Source organism: Coregonus clupeaformis, unplaced genomic scaffold (genome assembly GCF_020615455.1).
Source record: "Coregonus clupeaformis isolate EN_2021a unplaced genomic scaffold, ASM2061545v1 scaf1389, whole genome shotgun sequence".
NCBI lineage: Eukaryota > Metazoa > Chordata > Actinopteri > Salmoniformes > Salmonidae > Coregonus > Coregonus clupeaformis.
Genome location: NW_025534843.1, coordinates 61,047 through 77,224, shown reverse-complemented (window position 1 = coordinate 77,224; position 16,178 = coordinate 61,047).

Genomic DNA, 16,178 nt, shown 5'->3' with positions numbered 1-16,178 from the left:
CATCATTTAGCATACGCTCTTATCCAGAGCAACTTACAAATTGGTGCATTCAACTTATGATAGCCAGTGGGACAACCACCTTTAAAAGAAAATAATGGGGGGTGGGGGAAGAAGTATTACTTTATACTATTCCAGGTATTCCTTAAAGAGGTAGGGTTTCAAGTGTCTCCAGAAGGTGGTAAGTGACTCCGCTGTCCTGGCGTCGTGGGGGAGCTTGTTCCACCATTGGGGTGCCAGAGCAGCGAATAGCTTTGACTGGGCTGAGCGGGAACTGTGCTTCCGTAGAGGTAGGGGAGCTAGCAGGCCAGAGGTGGATGAACTACGTGCCTCGTTTGGGGTAGGGTCTGATCAGAGCCTGAAGGTAAGTGGTGCCTTTCCCTCACAGCTCCGTAGGCAAGCACCATGGTATTGTAGTAGATGCGAGCCTCAACTGGAAGCCAGTGGAGTGTGCGGAGGAGCGGGATGACATGAGAGAACTTGGGAAGGTTGAACACCAGACGGGCTGCAGCGTTCTGGATAAGTTGAAGGGGTTTAATGGCACAGGCAGGGAGCCCAGCCAACAGCGAGTTGCAGTAATCCAGACGGGAGATGACAAGTGCCTGGATTAGGACCTGTGCCGCTTTCTGTGTAAGGTAGGGTCGTACTCTGCGAATGTTGTAGAGCATGAACCTGCAGGATCGGGTCACCGCTTTGATGTTAGCGGAGAACGACAGGGTATTGTCCAGGGTCACGCCAAGGTTCTTTGCACTCTGGGAGGAGGACACAAGGGAGTTGTCAACACAAGGTTCAGCTTGAGGTGGTGATCCGACATCCACACTGATATGTCTGCCAGAGATGCGATTCGCCACCTGGTTATCAGAAGGGGGAAAGGAGAAAATTAATTGTGTGTCGTCTGCGTAGCAATGATAGGAGAGACCATGTGAGGATATGACAGAGCCAAGTGACTTGGTGTATAGAGAGAATAGGAGAGGGCCTAGAACTGAGCCCTGGGGGACACCAGTGGTGAGAACATGTGGTGCGGAGACAGATTCTCGCCATGCCACCTGGTAGGAGCGACCTGTCAGGTAGGACGCAATCCAAGAGTGAGCAGCGCCGGAGAGGAGGCTCTGATGGTTCACAGTATCAAAGGCAGCGGATAGGTCTAGAAGGATAAGAGCAGAGGAGAGAGAGTTAGATTTAGCAGTACGGAGAGCCTCCATGACACCGAGAAGAGCAGTCTCAGTTGAATGACCAGTCTTGAAACCTGACTGGTTTGGATCAAGAAGGTCATTCTGAGAGAGATAGCAAGAGAGTTGGCTAGAGACGGCACGCTCAAGAGTTTTGTAGAGAAAACTTTTGACTTATTCCACATTTTGTGTTACGGCCTGAATTCAAAATGGATTAAATATATTTTAAATCACCCATCTACATACAATATCCCATGATGACAAAAGTGAAAACATGTTTTTAGAAACTTTTGCAAATGTATTGAAAATTAAATACAGAAATATGTCATTTACATTTTAGTCATTTACAAAAGTATTCACACCCCCTTTGCATGACACTTCAAATTGAGCACAGGTGCAACCAATTTATTTTGATAATCCTTAAGATGTCACTACAACTTGATTGGCGTCCACCTGTGGCCAATTCAGCCCGAAACCCAGTGCATGTGTTGCAGTCACATGAGAAGGAAAGCGAATGGAGAGGACTGGAGCCATATTGGGAAGATGCTCTCAAAATGTCGGCGCCCGAGAAGACATGTTTCGGAGGTGGGCAGGATGATTATGAGATGGAGTTACATCAAAGTCCAGAGAAGAGGAATATTGGGGCAGGGACACAGAAAGGTGGATTTCTGAGGAGGAATGGAGGGGGTAAAAGAGGAGGAAGAGAATGAGAAAAGCAGAGGTTGGATTTGAATTTGAGAAAGATGGTGATTAAGTGCATTAAGTGAGGAGGAAGGTGTGGTGAAGAGCTCGGAACTGGAGCCTGGCATCAATGGACATGATAAATAACAATCTGGTCCAGTAGGAGTGACATTTTTGGAGAAAGTGTATCCATTTATGGTCTCGGTGGGCGAGAAAGGAGTTGGGTGCAGTTGAATCAGTGAAGGTAATCTGTAGTGGACTTGTGATATTTGTTTGTGTTTCTTCTGACCAGAGGGAGCGTGTCACACAACTTGGGTCAAGATCTGTTTCTAGCTTTGCTCTTAGGAAGCAGGCACCATTGAAAGGAGTGATTTCTGGGGTAGCGTTAAGTGTGGAGCTGGAGCAATTGAAGTTGAAGATTCCTGGTGTTTGCGATGCCTGCAGTTTGGTGTGACGCAGATCCGGTGGTGAGCGTGGTGAAACAGTCACTGTCAGTCCTTTTTGAGATTTGAGTCAGTCTTTACCTGACAAGGTCATGTTAGGATTGATCAGTTATCCTGTTAGAGATTTTGTGTCGAATCCGCTGCGCTGTTTCAGGTGCAACGTTTATGGTCATGTCGCAGCAGTGTGTAGGAAGGAGATTCCAAGATGTGGGAAGTGTGCAGGAGGGCATGGGATAGAGGATTGTGTAGTTTCTGTGGCTAAAGTTGTGTCAACTGTAGGGATGCACATGTTGCTGGGGATCGGAAGTGTCCGGTGTGAGAGAGGCAGGTTGAAGTGGTCAGAGTAGTGCAGGTGTCATATGCTGAGGCAGTGAAGAAAGTAGAGGAGGATGGGTCAAGGGTGAGGGATCCTGTGAGTAGTAGATCTCTGCCAGCATAGAAAGATAGGCCAATGAATGATATATGCTTCAGTAAGGTTGGTTTTAGCAATGGTTATCAACTGAACTGCAGAAATGGAATGTAAATCACAGAAAATAGATGTTGTGGTGGCAGCTGTAGAGAAGTATTTGGCTATATAAGATTTGACTTCAGAATAGTTACAGGGTGTGTTGAGTGGTAGTGTCCCGTTCTCCCAGGCCGATGGCATGGTGCAGGAACAGATAGGGTCAAAGTAGTGGAATGGGATATTGTGTTTTTAATGAGTGTAGGGTTTGTTTATTTTTCCCATTTTGTATAAGTGTAACGGATTTATACTATAGTTTAGTTGGGGGTGGTAATGTAACATATTGGATGCCAACCGCCATTAAACTCCACCGTATAAGAAGTGCATGTCAGACTGGTCTCGACCAGGCACCGAGGTAGATTGGCTGACCGAGTTTGAAGTGGAGGTAGTGCAGGGCTTAGCATGTCTTTCTCTGAGGCTAAAAGTAGATTTTGGCTTGGAAAAGTTGAATATTTTCAGAAGCAGTCAGATAATTGGTCAAGGGAGGAGGATTTGAGGGAAAGAGAAAGGAGGTTGGAAAGACTGAGGGAGGCAGAGGATGGGTTTGAATCTGTTTAAGCTAGCAATAACAAGGGAGAGGGTATGTTGAAGAAGATTGGTGTCAATGTAACAGGGTTGGTTATGTTTCCACTTTCATCTAAAGAAATGTGTATTTAATGTTCAAGCACTCTTGGTTGGTTCAATTCCGATGACAATAAGGTGTGTTGCTATTGGCCCCACTTGCAGATAGGGGGAGATCGCGGACGTCAGGTCTCCCCAGTATGAAAATGCTGATGCAAGGTGTAGATCACGTTCTGAATACTGTATTCTATTTTTATATTTTACAATGTGTACAGGTTTGCTGTACATTCCTGATTTATATATGAGTGGGTATATGGTACCTGTTAGGGATTGAGGGGCTTTCTGGGATGTGCTTTGGTATATGATTGCTGTATAGAAGTGTGTTAGCTAAGCATGCACCGACGTAATGGTCACATAAGCTCACTGCTAACAGTTGTTTTCATGCTACAGATTTTAGCTTCGACAGCCATCAACCTCATTAAACCCTGCACAACTAACGGGCTGTTTCCTATTTAATCACAGGTATTTACACTTTATATTTTGTATTGTATTTTGTTTATGCCCCAGTATGAAAATGTGATGCAAGGGATAATAAATAACGATCAACTTGGACCACTGGCTGGGGTCATTTCTTTGAACCAAACTCAACGCAAGGAGATTACGATTAACATCAAGTTGAAACAGAGTGAGCCGGACACCAGTTCGAGTTCTGTAGGTGAAATGGAAGGGGTAGAAGGTGTTGTGAGGAGCCCGAGCTCAGAGCCCGAGCCTTGCATTGATGGACATGGCTATGATAAAGATGATTCATTTGGTCAAGTGAGAGTAAGATTTTTAAAGAAGTGGAACCAGGCCTTTTGGCTGATCCATGGGTGGTTTCAGGTTGGGTGGAAAAGATGGCGGGTGCTGTTGAGTCGGTGAAGGTAACCCGAAGTGGACTTGTGATGTTTGTTTGTGTTTCTTCAGATCAGAGCGTGCAGGCGCTCCGTGCGATGCAAATTGGGGAAAGACCTGTATCTTGCTTTGTGCTTGGGTACAGGGCACCATTGAAAGGAGTGATTTCTGGGGTAGCGTTAAGTGTGTTGGTGGAGCAATTGAAGTTGAAGAGTCCTGGTGTTTGACACCCGCCGTTTGGTGCGACTCCGACCCGGTGAAGAGCATGGTGAAACCGAGGTGACGCAGCCTGTTCTTTTGAGCTTTGATTTAGTCTTTACCTGACAAAGTAATGTTAGGATATATGAGTTATGCTGTTAGAGCTTTTGTGCCGAATCCACTGCGGTGTTATAGGTGTCACGTTTATGGGCATGTAACAGCAGTGTGTAAGAGTGAGATTCCATTGTGGGAAATGTGCAGGAGGACATGAGACAGAGGAATGTGTAGTTTCAGTGGAAAAAGTTGTGTGTGTCAACTGTAGGGGTGCTCATGTTGCTATGGATCGGAGGTGTCCGGTGCGAGAGAGGCATGTTGACGTGGCCAGGGTCAGAGTAGTGCACAAGTTGTTGTTTGCTGAGGCAGTGAAGAATGTAGAGGGTGGATCAAGAGTGAAGGATTCTGAGAGGATCCCTGTGAATAGTAGATCTGTGCCAGAGCAGAGGGATAGGTCAATGAGTGATATGTTTCAGTAAGGTTGGCTTCTTAGCGTTCACAGCAATGGTTATCAACTGTACCGCAGAGATGAAACGTAAGTCACAGAAAATAGATGTTGCAGAGAAGTACTTGGGGGTACGAGATTTTACTTCAGAAGAGCTACAGCGTGTGTTGAGTGGTAGTTTCCCGTCCTATCAGGCCGTTGGCCTGGGGTAGGAACAGATAGGGTTAAAGTAGTGGAATACAGTGATTGGTTTTAATGAGTATAGGGTTAGTTGGTTGGGTAATTTTTTATTTGTATATATATATATATATATATATATATATATATATATATACATACACACACACACACACACACACACACACACACACACACACCACACACACAGTATACATATTTCTTCCTGGTTCTTTCCCATTTTGTATCATAAAGTGTAATGGATCTATAGTATAGTTTAGTTGGGGGCGGGTAATGCAACATATTGGATGCCAATCGCCATTAAACCTCACCGAAGAAGAAGTGCATGTCAGAGCAGAAACTATTCCATGAAGTCCAAGGAAATGTCCGTAGAACTCCGAGAGAGAATTGTGCATGAGGCCTTCAGAACGATTAACACCCCTTGATTTATTCCACATTTTGTTGTTACAGCCTGAATATAAAATGGATTACGTTTAGATTTTCTTTGTCACTGGCCTACACACAATACCACATAATGTCCACATTTTTACAAATTAATTAAAAATGAAAAGCTGAAATGTCTTGAGTCAATAAGTATTCAACCCCTTTGTTGTGGCAAGCCAGGAGTAAAGATGTGCTTAACAAGTCACATAATACGTTTAATGGATTCACTGTGCAATAATAGTATTTAAAAAAAAACAGAGTTGTCAATCTAAGTAACATAATAAAAAAATCCATCAGTTTAAACTAGAGATATTTTTGCATTGGATGCATCTTAATCCACTGCATCCGATGATGTCGCGTTTCCGCATCTGCTCAAGAAATCGTCTGTAGCGTCAGAACGGTTTGACCTACAAACTATTGACCTACAAACACGATGGTGTTCTCCGTTTTGCTCTATGACCCCCACAAGTGTTAGGGGACTCTTCTGAAGTCGGTGCCGTCTATGTGCCAACTGATTGTAGCGTCCGAACCATTTAGGCTACAAACTAATGCGACCCCACTGTGAAAATGTACCAGGACTCATCTGAAGGTAACCAGTACAGTTTTTTTTATTATTATGAGAGTACAGTGTATTCAGAAAGTATCACTTTTCCACATTTTGTTACATTACAGCCTTATTCTAAAATGGATTAAATGTTTTCTCCTCATCAATCTACACACAATACCCCATAATGACAAATGCGAAACAGTTTTTACCATTTTTTGTATAAACATTTTGAAAACAGCAATACATTATTTACATAAGTATTCTAACCCTTTGCTTGAGACTCGAAATTGAGCTCAGGTGCATCCTGTTTCCACTGATCATCCTTGAGACGTTTCTACAACTTGATTGGAGTCCACCTGTGGTAAATTCAATTGATTGAACATTATTTGGAAAGGCACAAATCTGTCTATATAAGGTCCCACAGTTGACAGTGCATGTCAGAGCAAAGACCAAGCCATTAGGTCGAAGGAATTGTCTGTAGAGCGCCGAGACAGGATTGTGTCAAGGCACAGATCTGGGGAAGGGTACCAAAAAATTTCTGCAGCATTGAAGGTCCCCAAGAACACAATGGCCTCCATCATTCTTAAATGGAGGAAGTTTGGAACCACCAAGACTCCTCCTAGAGCTGGCCGCCCGGCCAAACTGAGCAATCGGGGGAAAAGGGCCTTGGTCAGAGAAGAATGGGATAAACTCCCCAAATACAGGTGTGCCATGCTTGTAGCGTCATACCCAAGAAGACTCGAGGCTGTAATCGCTGCCAAAGGCGCCTCAACAGTGTACTGAGTAAAGTGTCTTTAATACTTATGTAAATGAGATATTTCTGGATTTAATTTTCAATAGATTTGCTAAAACTTCAACAAAAAAAAAACATGTTTTCACTTTGTCATTATGGGGTATTGTGTGTAGATGGCTGAGGGGAAAATCAGTTGAATCCATTTTGAATTCAGACTGTAACACAACAAAATGTGGAATAAGTCAAGTCTTTTAGTGAAGATAGTGTGATCACTGGTTGATGCTTTCAGGCCTAGATTCATTCCTCTCGCATGTTTGCGTATTAACCTTGGAAAGAAGCAATAGATAACAATAGATAACAGATGACATACAGTATAGAAAGACTTGAAGATTAGGCCACTTAAGCCAAGGCCTACATATATAGAAAATGTAAGTCTATGCCGTTTGAAATTGAAGAACAACATTACAGATGGACAACTCCTCTGGAATATATTCTCTAAATGTGCGGGGATTGGAGTCGGTAATGAAGCTTTAAAATGCCCTCCTATACCAGACATCTCTGTAGTCTTTATGTTTTCAACGGGTAGGTGGCCAAGACTTATTATTATGTGTACACATTGTTAGCAATTATTTTCTAATCTGCGTTAGAGAAATTACCATAATACAGATTGCCAGTGGAATTTGAATCTCTTATTTGTGTTTGGGGCTCAGGTGTTTCCTTTAACTAACTATTGCCAAGTGAGCACACAGCCGCCGCCAAGCTTTTTATCTCGCTGCACATATCTAATGTGACGGGTGGGAGGAACGGGCTGCATGAGCCCTGGCCGCCATCCTCCGAGCGACAGCTTCGATTGCGGAGGTCAGAAGGTGTAAATGGATCGCACTGTGCCGGAGCGACAGGCGATGAGGCAAAAATAGCCCCAGGTGTCTTCCTCGCTGACTCTTCCCCATTTTGTTGAAGCATTCTCTCTTCTCTTTTGAAATTGCCAACTTTAAATAAATACATCTTACATTCTCTGCACGCATGCACACCCAGGGGAGGCATTATAGGGGTCCTGGCCCGCCCTGCCGTACCTCCTTGCCCGTCCAAATAAAATATTGAAATATTGATCATTTATTTGACTGAGACGCATGCCAACAGAAAGACGCATCAATCTCAGATAAAGCATCCGAGCGAGCGAAACAGCGGCCCTCTGTCTCAGTATGTGTATACCATGTATATGAGGCTGTTTGGATAAAGAGTATTGCATGTCATACTATTTCTGTCCAGACAGCATCGGATACATGGCCTACATATAGTAACACAGAGGGGCGCTGTTTTGCTCGCTCGGATGCTTTCTCCGGTGAGATATTTTCAGCAAAGAGGAAGAGGCGAAGCGAGAGTGCTCATTCGCCAAAAACTGTCCAGAATAAACCCAATAGGTTTCTATGGGCTGAATATGCAGACCAAAGCATGTCGCCTGCCTTCCCGCCTTTAGGACAACAACTCCCATTGTTAGGGCGGAGAAATGAGCATCTCGTAATTACATTTACATGTAAGTCATTTAGCAGATGTTCTTATCCATAGCGACTTACAATTAGTTTGTTCATCTTAAGATAGCTAGGTGAGACAACAACACATTACAATTGTATCAAGTACATTTTCCGTCAGCAAAGTATGTATCATCAAAGTCAGTGCTAGTGGGAAAAGAGAAGTGACTTTTAAAAATAAAACATTTGGGGGGAGGTGGTCATTGGGGGCACCAGATCTCTGGTTTCAGCCACTTTGGAAAGGAAAGATGTCGAGTGCACAGTGCACTGTTCGGATGCTGGCTTCCCCTAAAGTAAATTTGATGTTTTGCCAAAATTATATCATTACTCCTGTCTAAAGAGAGCATGACTTACAGTTGAAGGCGGAAGTTTACATACACCTTAGCCAAATACATTTAAACTCAGTTTTTCACAATTCCTGACATTTAATCCTAGTAAAAATTCCCTGTCTTAGGTCAGTTAGGATCACCACTTTATTTTAAGAATGTGAAATGTCAGAATAATAGTAGAGAGAATGATTTATTTCAGCTTTTATTTCTTACATCACATTCCCACTGGGTCAGAAGTTTACATACACTCAATTAGTATTTGGTAGCATTGCCTTTAAATTGTGTAACTTGGGTCAAATGTTTTGGGTAGCCTTCCACAAGCTTCCCACAATAAGTTGGGTGAATTTTGGCCCATTCCTCCTGACAGAGCTGGTGTAACTGAGTCAGATTTGTAGGCCTCCTTTTTTTTTTTACGTCATTTTGCCACAACTTTGGAAGTATGCTTGGGGTCATTGTCCATTTGGACGACCCATTTGCGACCAAGCTTTAACTTCCTGACTGTCTTGAGATGTTGCTTCAATATATCCACATAATTTTCCTTCCTCATGATGCCATCTATTTTGTGAAGTGCACCAGGCCCTCCTGCAGCAAAGCACCCCCACAGCATGATGCTGCCACCACCGTGCTTCACGGTTGGGATGGTGTTCTTCGGCTTGCAAGCAACCCCCTTTTTCCTCCAAACATAACGATGGTCATTATGGCCAAACAGTTCTATTTTTGTTTCATCAGACCAGAGGACATTTCTAGTTGATACAATGTTGCAAGTTCGCTAGCAACAGCTTCAGGCCTGACCCAGTTGACTGATTTGATACAATGTTGCACCTCACTAGTGGTAGAGAGATGAATGCGATTGAAATAACTTGAATTTTCATCAGGATATTTTCTACTGTTTTTATTTGTCGGCTTTAGGCTTATGTATTTTACTTAGTTGAGGATGGAAGTTATAGGCCTACTGCTGCATTGACCTATATAGGCGCTCATTTCTTTAGCTGCCAATGGTTCACAGTGTATCAATGTGTCCATATAGGCAGAGACAGGTTCTCACACATTAGTTGAATTTTAACTTTTAGATTTTGATCATTTTAATTTAAATTATGACTAACCACGTGACAATGATTTTGAGAAATGAAAACGTTATTATTCAAATGCAAATATAAAAAAAAAACATGCCAAATCAAATGCCCATCCAACTGATTCGTTCTGGCTCCGGCCCTGCACACATCTAAATTAGATTATTTAATTCCAGCCATTATGAGCCTGTCCTCCCTGATTTCACCCTGCACCAGCCATTACTGGATCCAGCACTCAAGCTAATTGCACACACCTGTTTGTTTGAAAGGACCTGGATGGACCTGTTGAACTGCAAACAAATTCTTAGAATTTTGAAAACCAATTGGAAAGTAAACAAAACTATGTAGACTTTACTTTTCTTGGATAACATAAGCATAGTTTATCGCAAAAGTATATTATTTGGGGTATCTTGCAACTGATGTGAAAATATTGAAAATCTTCTAATTAGCATTGCCTCCACCGTGATCTGTCATATGCATGCAACTGGAGAGCTAAACAACTTCCATTCTTTTCATTTAGTTCTAACCTAGGCAAATAAGAACATTTACAATGTAAATTGCAGTTATGTCTAAAGAGTAACCTAAGTTAATTCAGCCATTTATCTATGGCAATTGCTGTTTTTATTACTTAAACTAATCAGTGCTAATGTCTTACTGATGTTATGGATAAGATGAAGGAATATGGAGAACAGTCATTTGTAGGCTAGGCAAAGTATGTGTTTGGTGTTTCATGGCCATGTTTTTATTAAACATGATGTGGTCTGAGATGAACAAAAGACTTATGTACTGTATATTGTGATGCAAGAAGGCTGCAAGATACAGTTCCCAACGGGTAGGTGGCCTAGGTTTCACACCTGGGGTTTTCTTCCATTACATGTTTCTCTTTTGTTCCAATTTGACATGGATTGCACTCAGGCGACCACTTTGTCAGTTGGTATCTCAATGTGCTCAATAATTCAAGGTTGTCTCTTCAGTCTACTCACACCGCTGTCTGCGTGCAGAGCGTTTTGAGTCTGGCGAGAGATTATTTCCAAGGTGACGTTTGAACCATGAATGAATTAAATGACATTTGGGTTGTTGAGTTAAGTGCAGCTGAATTAAGTGCAGCCTGGAATTTATTTTATTCAAATGGCTGCATTTTCAAAAAGGAGTCATCGATTGTAATTTGAACATTTTTAGTGATTAATTACTGTCTGAGTTATCATTTCAAACAAACCTGATAACAGCTTTTTGCTAAGTTCAGAGTGAGTTGGGATCACTGAGTTGGGATCACTACCTAGGGATCACTACCTAGGTACTACTGTTGTAAAGTTCTGTAAGGGACTTTTCAGAAGTTCTGCTGCTTGAAAGGTTCTGCAGCCAGTCAGAGCAGCAGAATGTGTTCCATTAAATACATCCAGGTGAATTCCTGCAAGTAGTGCCATTTCCATGGCAACAGTGGCAGCAGAATACTCGCCAGGCGAGTTACCGAGGCCCCTCTTTAGGCCACGGGGGTCTGTCCGTCTTTATGAATACAGTCATGAGTGTGTATCGTGATTAAGACCCACCCACGGACCGACCCTGAGGCAAGGACCTCATTACCTGTCGAGTGCACGCTCTTTGACTCCATTGGAGAGACACACACTGAGCGGCAGTATTTAGAATAAAAATATATATAACCCCCCTCCCCCCCAGATTCCTTCAAGCAGATGAACTAATGAACTCGGTGGATTGCCCTCGCAAGTGTTCTCTGCACACAATACTACATCTAATGAGGAATGTATGCAAAGAATAAGCAGTTGGAATGTGCCAGGAAGTGCCTTGCATGCAAATGAGGTCCCAGCTCGTTCATTAAATGCCTCAGCTATTGAAACCGGTCTGATTCTCTCTCTTACTGTTCCGAGAGCCGCAGCCTGGCGGTATTTAGCTAAATGCCCAGAGTGTATTCCAGAGCATCTTGTAAAATGAGGAAAATGTTGACAGGATACAAGGTGGGTGGTTAACTCTGACGGTTTGCCACTCAAACATAACATTAACAATAGCGCAGAGGTGCCATGCCAATCAGTGATACAAGACCTTCATTTGGGTCTTCCTGGTAATACCTTTCCTGGACACATACAGGTGGTGTTTTAGTTAAGCATCTTCCCTGACCCCCAAATGGTAATTAGCTGGTTGTAAAAGAAACCATGCAATTACCAGACTATACGTTTTTCTGATTGCTCTATGTTCCTTCTGTATGTATGGCTCTTATGTATGACCCAAGGTGGCAAAGATAACTCTGAATGGCTTTGTTGACAATCTTGACTCTACCTGACAGTGAAACAAGGGATGATTGTCACACGCTCCATGAATGAATACATATGAGAGAGAGGTAGAGAGAGCAAGGCTGAGAGGTGTTGAGAGGAAGCGAGGGGTAATGCAAGGGAGGTGTATGGAGAGAGAGGTATGAGAGATAGTGAGAGAATGCGAGATAAAAACAGAGGCCTTGACAATATGCAATTTGCATGAGGTAGTATTGCTTTAATGGAACCACTGGCTCTGAGAATTGCTCTGGGAATGGGAAAAAGAGTGAGGTATGGAAAATACTAGGGGAGCTCGGCTCTCCTTTTTCAAGACAGTTTAAGATTATTTATTGTTGCGATGGGGAAAAGGTTTCATTTTTTACCCTTGCTCGGATGCTGGTGATGACTACAGAGCAAGACTTTCTCAGAGAACAAGCTATTGTTTTTTCTTGTCCGACACCTTGCTAGAACAAATGTTCAGCACCATTTAAAAGAGAAGAATCTAGCACTTATGCACCTATAATGGGTGGTTTGAAATGCATTTGTTTCCTTTTCCTACACTAGTAAAAGCTTATAGGCCTATGATGTACACTGCTCAAAAAATAAAGGGAACACTTAAACAACACAATGTAACTCCAAGTCAATCACACTTCTGTGAAATCAAACTGTCCACTTAGGAAGCAACACTGATTGACAATACATTTCACATGCTGTTGTGCAAATGGAATAGACAACAGGTGGAAATTATAGGCAATTAGCAAGACACCCCCAATAAAGGACTGGTTTTGCAGGTGGTGACCACAGACCACTTCTCAGTTCCTATGCTTCCTGGCTGATGTTTTGGTCACTTTTGAATGCTGGCGGTGCTTTCACTCTAGTGGTAGCATGAGACGGAGTCTACAACCCACACAAGTGGCTCAGGTAGTGCAGCTCATCCAGGATGGCACATCAATGCAAGCTGTGGCAAGAAGGTTTGCTGTGTCTGTCAGCGTAGTGTCCAGAGCATGGAGGCGCTACCAGGAGACAGGCCAGTACATCAGGAGACGTGGAGGAGGCCGTAGGAGGGCAACAACCCAGCAGCAGGACTGCTACCTCCGCCTTTGTGCAAGGAGGAGCAGGAGGAGCACTGCCAGAGCCCTGCAAAATGACCTCCAGCAGGCCACAAATGTGCATGTGTCTGCTCAAACGGTCAGAAACAGACTCCATGAGGGTGGTATGAGGGCCCGACGTCCACAGGTGGGGGTTGTGCTTACAACCCAACACCGTGCAGGACGTTTGGCATTTGCTCTTCACAGATGAAAGCAGGTTCACACTGAGCACGTGACAGACGTGACAGAGTTTGGAGACGCCGTGGAGAACGTTCTGCTGCCTGCAACATCCTCCAGCATGACCGGTTTGGCGGTGGGTCAGTCATGGTGTGGGGTGGCATTTCTTTGGGGGGCCGCACAGCCCTCCATGTGCTCGCCAGAGGTAGCTGACTGCCATTAGGTACCGAGATGAGATCCTGAGACCATATGCTGGTGCGGTTGGCCCTGGGTTCCTCCTAATGCAAGACAATGCTAGACCTCATGTGGCTGGAGTGTGTCAGCAGTTCCTGCAAGAGGAAGGCATTGATGCTATGGACTGGCCCGCCCGTTCCCCAGACCTAAATCCAATTGAGCACATCTGGGACATGATGTCTCGCTCCATCCACCAACGCCACGTTGCACCACAGACTGTCCAGGAGTTGGCGGATGCTTTAGTCCAGGTCTGGGAGGAGATCCCTCAGGAGACCATCCGCCACCTCATCAGGAGCATGCCCAGGTGTTGTAGGGAGGTCATAGAGGCACGTGGAGGCCACACACACTACTGAGCCTCATTTTGACTTGTTTTAAGGACATTACATCAAAGTTGGATCAGCCTGTAGTGTGGTTTTCCACTTTAATTTTGAGGGTGACTCCAAATCCAGACCTCCATGGGTTGATAAATTTGATTTCCATTGATAATTTTTGTGTGATTTTGTTGTCAGCACATTCAACTATGTAAAGAAAAAAGTATTTAATAAGATTATTTCATTCATTCAGATCTAGGACACTGACAACCGTAAGTGTAGTCACTTTTAGTTTTGCGTTTCACCGTTTGGATTTCACAGAATGAGATGATAGATGTGCATAGTTCCCCCACATTCTACTTTTTGTATTTTTTTTGTGGCAATTATATATTCACAATATGTAACATTTAAATAAATGCCCCCCCGCCAACAGCAAGCCCAGCCAAAAACATTACCACTTATTCCCATGACATGGTAGTAAGTAGCCTCGTCCGAGCCAGAACAGCCCATAGGGCAGGAGCCTATCTGTTGTTTCTGTAGCATGAGGCAGCTTGATGTAAAAGTACACAAGACACTATTCCCATGCCATTACAAAAAGGATAGGAAAGTTACATGAAAGTTACATATGTGCCATGTCTCGTTATCGTCTAATCATTAGACCCTTCTTTCTAAACGGTGCATGGGGACCTGGGGAGTTGTTTTCCAACACATCTCCATAGTAGAATGTTTAATGATGGCTGGGGAATGGCTCTCCCGCTGTGCAATGATGTCCCAACCACCTGGTGATGAGTGCACTCCTTGGAACCTCTCCCAGTGTGTGTATGTGCGTGTGCATCTTTCTGTTGTGTGTATGTACTAGTGGGGATTCTGACACAGAGGAATGGGTTGCCACAGAAATTAATTTCACTGCACAAAGAGGTATAAGGATGCAATAAGGGTACAATTTAATGCAATCTTTTGTAAATATTCATTCAGCTCAAGGTTGAATATCTTTTTACATGTATATATTCCATGATGGCCTAGGGATTTGCCTAAGGTTAGATAAAAACATACTTTTTCACCTCAGCAAAGTGGTACTGTCTCACTACATGGCTGAACTAAGCCCCTCTCCCAAAAAGAGCAGTTCCATATCCAAGTGGCGGACCTGTCTGTCGTTTTTCAAATTCAGTAGTAGGCCTTTAACCTACAGTTTGTTGACCTATAGGTCCTCATTGCTCTAGTGGATAGTCTTTTGGCAAAGTTGAGGCTCATACAGGAAGCGACATAAACCATATTTTGTTCACCAAGGCCTAGTGCTGTCAAAGACTTGAGAATAGCCATAAAGCTCCTCTTCGCAGCAGGTGCCTAGCTCTCACTTTGTTCCCACCACTCAAACTCAGTGGGTCTGCTACTCTACTCAAAAGTGACCAGAGAAGGATAATGATCCTTTGAGTGTTCATGGAGGATCATCATCTGAGAAGATGCCTGATCTGCCCAATCACATCGGCTCTGTCCCAAATTACACCCTATTCCCATATGAGGACGTTTAATCATGATCAGGGCTCTGGTCAAAAGTAGTGCACTATATAGGGAATAGGATGCCATTTGGGATGCACCCATGTGATTCACCTGTTCTTTGATGGTGGGGAAGGAGGGAGGAACATCTGCGATTCCCCTCGAAGGCCCTTCCTGGCTCCCCTGCAGTCTGGTATATCTCATCAAAAGACAAATTATCTCAGCTGTTGGATCCCATCTAAACATGGATTCACCTTCCAGTGCATTTAGCCTAATGAGCAGCTTTCACAGGCCTGGAAGGACCACTTCACCACTTGTTAGTTTTCACTGTAGTTTGTGATGGTTGAGAACATTTGTGAACTGGACTTTTGTGATGGTTTTGCAATGATCATGGATACACAGAGATCAACTATTTTTTTTCATGGTACAAGGCCTTGTGAAAACAGCTTAAGATCTTGACTTTCTTCACCGTCAGCAGAGTGAAGGAGCAGATGAAATTCGGCACTGACAAATCTCTGTCTGATGCAATCGCATGCAAATTACATTTCCTGTCTCCCCTCGTAAGAACGTCTGACTTTCCTATTAGAGAAAGTAAGTGGCTCAGGCACGGTTAAACGTGTTGCAAGGTGGAATTACGTCGATGTCTGATCAGCAACACCATAAACACCATGAGACAAGCCAGCAAGAGCAACCCTCAACTCCCCTCAAGGAGAGTGTCCATCTTTATTCCTCCACCTCTCTCTCCTCTCCTCCTCCCCTTGTCTGGCGGCTTTAATATCATCCCAGAGTTTTGAGCCAGCACAGTTGTTGATTAAAGCAACTTCATTTATCATTGCCGTGGCA